The following is a 6,269-nucleotide window of genomic DNA, read 5'->3' on the forward strand; positions in this document are numbered from 1 at the left end:
CTGTCCTTGCTTCCAAATTAAGGGATTTAAAAATAAAGTTCTATCCCCTATTACTTAAACTTAAGGGTTGATTTTCCAAAAACCGTAAAATAGGTGTTCTATTATTTTCAATCAAAAAGCTGAATACCAATTTTCATTGACTTTGTTTCAAAATCTGCGGACTTCCCAACAAACTTTCAACCCTTATTTTACCCTCTTAAGGGTAGGTTTTCCACAAATGGTGTTAAAAAAGTTCTATTATTTCCAACAGGAAAGCCAAATGCTAGTTTTTATAGTCCTTGCTTCAGAATTAACGGAGTTTGAAAAAAATTCCAACCCCCATTTAACGACCTTAAGGGTTGATTTTCCAGAAATGATGAAATAAATACTTTATTATTTTCTACCAAAAAGCTAATTACAGATTTTCATAGATATTAAATCAAAACTGGGGGATTTTCATACAAAACTTACAACCCTTATTTAACCCTCATAATGGTTGATTTTCCTAAAACGGTAGAATTAAAGTTCCACTATATCTAACCGGTAGGGCAATGACTAACTTTCATAGTGCTAACTTTCAAATTGGCAAATTTTAAAATAAGCTGTCAACCCTTATTTTACCAACTTAAGGGTTGATTTTCCAAAAATGGTGAAATAGGTATTTAATTATTTTTAATCTAAAACCTAAATACCGATTTTCATAGAGTTTACATCAAAACTGGAGGAATTCCATTCAAACTTACAACCTTTATTTAACCCACATAGGGGTTGATTTTCCAAAAACGGTAGAGCTAAAGTTCTATTATATCTAACCAATAAAGCAATGGCTAACTTTCATATTGCTGGCTTCCAAAATGGCATAATTTAAAATAAGCTGTCAACCCCTATTTAACCACCTTTAGGGTTGATTTTGGAAATATCCTTAGATTCGATTTTTATTACTTTAAATCAGAAAGCTAAATACCAATTTTCATCCAGTTTGCTTTAAATCTGACGGACTTTGATACTAACTTTCAACCCCTATTTAACCCCCTTAACGGTGGAATATCAAAAAATCCGTTCTTAGTGCGCATCTACCTTATAAAATGAAAATTTATTTCAAATTTCATGATTATAGCTTCAGTAGTTTAGTCAAAACCTTGATTAATACGTTTTGAACGTGAGTATCTTTTCGCTTTTATAATATAGAAGATAATTCACAAGATAATTTGGTTATAAATTATCCAGAACCTTCTATGAGCAAAATAAGGAAACCATATTATAAGTACTAGTAGTTTTAGTTCCGATATAACCTGTATTTACAATACAAACTGTAACTCCTAGCTTTGCTCGCTTAGAAGGGTGAACCTTCTGTATTTTAATCTGAGGAATCTTTTAATACATAGTTGCCAGTATAAAAATATTCTCTCAAAGCCAATTCAACAGGCTACTTAGACATTAGAGTGGTATTCTGTGCCATGCCAAAAAGCACTTGAGCTTAATAAAAGTAGACAAATCGAATTCACAAACAGACTTCTGATTCCTCTATGTGTAGACAAGCTAAATGTCAGACCCGCATGGAGCATGCGTCAGCGAACTTCATCGATTGCTCACGACCTATATTCAGTGACTATCCCGAGTCTGGCAGTCGACAAAGCTTCCATCAAGTTTGTGCTCTTTGTGATAGTGAAACTGTGCAAATAGGTGATTTCCTGTGCCCAGATCGGCAAAGACCGAACTAGCTGCAACTAGTGTTTTATCTGGGTAAGTGTCTTAAAAGCTAAAAAATATTAATAACTCAACCCAATCTTTTTGCACCTACATTCCTCACAAAATGGACGTCGGAGTCAAGATTCTCTTTAAATTGAAATATTGAAGGAAAATTTTCAAATGTTTAGTTCGTTTTTATTTATATATCCTGTTTTTATACTAGTAAAAGAAAAATGTATTCATAGTTTCTGCATTTACGGGTATTTTTTTAGAAAATAAGGTATATTAAATGTCATAGTACACGGCAAGGTCGCAAAACAAAATGGCGACTGTGATAATTCAGAAAATGATATTGTTGGTTCTTCACTATTAGTTGCTCCCGACGACTTGAACAAAAAACCTTGTTTACGTCTGTCCAGCTTTTAATCTAGAATACAGCAGCATCTTATATGGTATATACTAATAGTGTACTATAATCAAAGTAGTTCTATCCATAATTATAACTTGTTTGTTTGCAGTGCCGGCAGCACAACCCACCGCGATGCCGCGTTGGGACGAGATCAAAGAACGTATACTCAAATACTTGGACTTCCCTATAAACCCTCATCTATATAATGCTCCCCATCCCCTGATCGAGACCTTGCTGCATGCTGTGCTTGGTTTAGCGGCGCAGTACTTAATTCCTGAACCTGAAAAATACCCGTATACAGTCGAGCAAATACAGGAAATCCTCCGTAGTTATGTCAGCCCACCGGAGTCCCCGACTCATCCTTGCTTACCCCCTATGTTTTACCTGATTCCTCCAACACCCCAATTCACAGATGAAGGACGGAAAGTGCTTAATTGCCCGCGTTTCGTCCTCGCAGTCTCTGATTTTGAATTAATTGAAATGTTGCATCCGTGGCCGCCTAAACGCCAGTGCTACATTCGTCCCATCCGAACTCTTGGGTGTAAGTTTCCAGGATCCAAATCAAAAACTCATTTAAATCAACATACAAAGAAAATTCCAAATCCATCTTTCGTCGTTCATTTAGCTACAGTTATCTATGAATAAATAAAAGTTCCAGATCACGTATAAAAGGACTTCTATTCTGTTTTCAGATCGGACCCTAGGCTCGTTGTAAGCGGCTCGTCGATCATCCAGAACGTCTACCATCGCTTCGTACAAAATCTAAGATCCCACAAAACTCTTCGCACAAGCCTTTCTTCACTTGCGTCAAGTTTACAAATGAGAACATCAAGCGTTTAACAATAAAATCTCTTTTAGGTGTTATAAAATAAATCGGACATATCAATTTACATAAAATTGGATATTAGTTCAATTTTAATATGTTTAAATGATTTTAACTCACAAGAACTACATGATATTACACGCATTTACATGAACAGATAAGTTGTTCAATCGACGATTGGGTTATGAATATAGTCATTGCACCTTATGGTTTACTCTGCAACATGTAAACAAAAGTATATGTGAAGCTGAGTCTACCCTATTCTGACTAATCTACGCAGCTTCGAATGTGAACATACGAGTCTACAGAGTTCAACCAACATTATATTCAACGAATCGAAACGATTTATTAAATTGTTGAATATCTTTAGGAATTATGCTCGCGGTCTGCGAGTGTGCGACGGATGTGTTCCTAAAAAAATTTTCACCGGGGACATCCATCCACCTTAACTTGCATTGTGTATATTCAGACTGCTTAAAATAACGTTGAGTATTTAAAAAGTACGATGCGTGGGTAGACATCGCCCTCACGGAAACTGAATTTGCTGAAATATGGAAACTACGATATAGCATAATCCCTTGATTATTCTACTTACACGTACATGTAATCGTTTAATGTGTAATGTTCCACATCCGCTTATACATAGACAATATGCTGTTTGAATCGTTAGCCTCAATTTGAATATTTCTTCATTTTTTCTGAATTTTATTGTAGAGAAGCTTTTAGGCGACAAAATTAATTCGACTTCAGTTCTATATTATTGTAATTCGTGAAGTCTATAGTATATGATGATGATACATATATGTATATATATATATTTTAAATCTTTGGCGAGAACTATGATGCTAGCTTAGTAGTATTAAATAGCGCTCAAATTTAAACTACAAATTATATTGTCTCCTATATTATATCTCTATCTTTTTAAATTTAAATATATAAAAATATATTTCGAAAATGTCATTACGTTCTCCTCGATAGTTTAAGTTAGTAGCGCTCAAACATTTATACACAATTCTTGTCAAATTTTCTGTCTTTATAATATACTCATTCTTTAAATTTAACTCTATACTTAAGAAATTTTAAATGTTGGTAATGTAGTAAGTATTTGAGTAGTAATGGATGTATTAGAATTGAATTTGGATTTTCTACATTTGTCAGCATCAAAGAAACCCGATAGCAACATATTTTTCATATAAACCAAATCACGTGATTAATAAATCTTAACTTTCACGTGTCATTGACTGGATGCAACATTTTGCTATGATCATTTGTGTGACCGATGTTAACAGTTTAGAGCTGATGAATGTAGTAGATCCGTTTATGATGATTAATTATCTTACTAGCTTGGCCCTCTTTCTTTGGCCAATCTATTGTATTTTCTGTAACAGTTGTCGACAAATGGAGTACTGAAAAGCATTTTGTCCATATGAATTTTGAGTTTAGTGAATATCTTGACAAAAAACATAACGAAAGCGTTGAAAACTTACCATTATTTCTGTCGATGAAAATATATAATAGACAAATACCACAAAGGAATCTTCTTTTATAGCTAAAGATATCTTTTCATAAGATATTTTTGACTAAAAATGTAAAGTTCATATTCATATCTACAAAGTGCTACCAACCAGATTTACTTTTTATGATTTGAATTCAAAATTTTGGTAGGTAAAGTAGGAAATAGATTCCCATTCTTCAGAAATGGGCTAGTCTACATCTCGAAAAATGTCACCTACGGGAGACGTAAAACACTAGACCAAAGACAATGAAGATTGGTTGAGGAATATTTGTGACGAAGAAGTCGAAGTGTCATTTGAAGTGATGGATTCGATCTAGGAGAGAAATTCAAAAATTTTGAAGAGAGATGGAGTTAGCATATGAATGTAAAGAAAAGACTACGATTAGAACTGATTTTAATAGTGAACCTGAAGAATTGTTTGGCTGTCTTGAGACAACCTAACCTAACCTTGAGGTTATCGATTAACTTGTAAGGAGCACTAATCGTCATTGTTAATAATCTCTAATCTGTCTTCGGCAAAACCTTGTAATTCAGGAGACCAAATGTTAAAAATAAATTACAATAACTCAATATGCAATCACAAAGATATCAGTATATAGCGTTATAATTTAGTTGTACATGTAAAAATGATAAAGATGCGTGAAATTGCCACATAATACGTAGCAAAGAGACCTTTTCAAAACCTAAAACCTGATTGCATCGTTTTGCCGATGGAGTGCAGTTTGGTTTCGGTGATGCTACCTAACATATTGTTTTTTCATGAGAACATTTATCCTTTTTTAACAAATATTATCTTTCTTACGACTTATTACTATTAATATATAGATTTAATCCTTGATGTATACCTATTGATGTACCGTGTTAAAATGAAATAAAAGTATTAAATAAAGTCTTTTATTTTTAAAACTATAAACATAATCACGTGTTTTCGGTCCCAGTATAGCATTTATCACATATCAGCCAGTCAAAATTTCGGAGAATTCATAATTTAGTATGTGAGTTATTGATGTTGTGAGTAAAATTTAATATTAACCAAGACGAACCGCCTTAGACGGGATAGCTTGTAGTCTGAGTCTTTAGTCAGTTAATTCCTTTTGAAATAATATTACAAAATATGCTTTATAAACTATACTCGTATAATTATTCTTTCACATTCTAAATTTCTTGAAAAACACTTAAGAATCTTATAAGAATTTAATAATAATAAAAAAGTGCTTAAGCATTGAAAATATTTTTCTTGCATAAACTGTCATCTTGCTTCATCGTTAGGCCCGTGCCAGACATATGCACAAACATTTGAACACATATTTGAAAACATGTTTGAACATAGTGTAGCACGGGTATTTGGTGTCGGTTTTTCGAGCGAACATTAAAGCGATCAAACTTCAAGCATGTGCGGAACCTGCTACACATGCGCAAAGTCCAATTGCTAGAAGACCATGACATGAGTGACAGGTTAAAAAATTTAAACAAATAAGTGTTCAAATGTGTGAGCAAAGTCTTTGTTCAAATATTTGTTTATGTCTGGCACGGGCCTTACACTATCTCGATTGATTGAGGTTTGATATATATTTTACATTCATACTGCCAAAAAGCATATGTCACATGTCACCACAATAGTGAAATGGCAACAACGTGTATGTAAAAAAAATCTTTTTTAAATGCGACTTATCAATGTAAAGTATTTTTTTCTATATGTCGTACTTGTTCAAATGACTTCCTTCAAAATTCCTCACAAAGACGAAAAATATTTATAATTTGTATTTGTAGTGGATAATTTTATTTTAAAAAGCTATAAAGATGTTGCAAATGATATACGGTATATTTTTCTCCACCATCCATCATTGTATACA

The 6,269-nt window shown here is 33.1% G+C and overlaps 1 long non-coding RNA gene across 1 annotated transcript; it reads left to right on the plus strand.

Moving 5' to 3' along the window:
* Positions 1 to 1,563: 1,563 nt before the first annotated feature.
* On the plus strand, positions 1,564 to 5,317 carry LOC140743230 (uncharacterized). The gene is made up of 3 exons (XR_012102422.1): positions 1,564 to 1,722; positions 2,187 to 2,618; positions 2,770 to 5,317. It is a non-coding gene; the product is annotated as an uncharacterized LOC140743230 (long non-coding RNA).
* The last annotated feature ends 952 nt before the right edge of the window (positions 5,318 to 6,269 follow it).

The sequence above is a fragment of the Epargyreus clarus genome, unplaced genomic scaffold (genome assembly GCF_041222505.1).
Source record: "Epargyreus clarus isolate Ecla_fem2 unplaced genomic scaffold, WU_Ecla_fem_2.2 ptg000007l, whole genome shotgun sequence".
Lineage (NCBI taxonomy): Eukaryota > Metazoa > Arthropoda > Insecta > Lepidoptera > Hesperiidae > Epargyreus > Epargyreus clarus.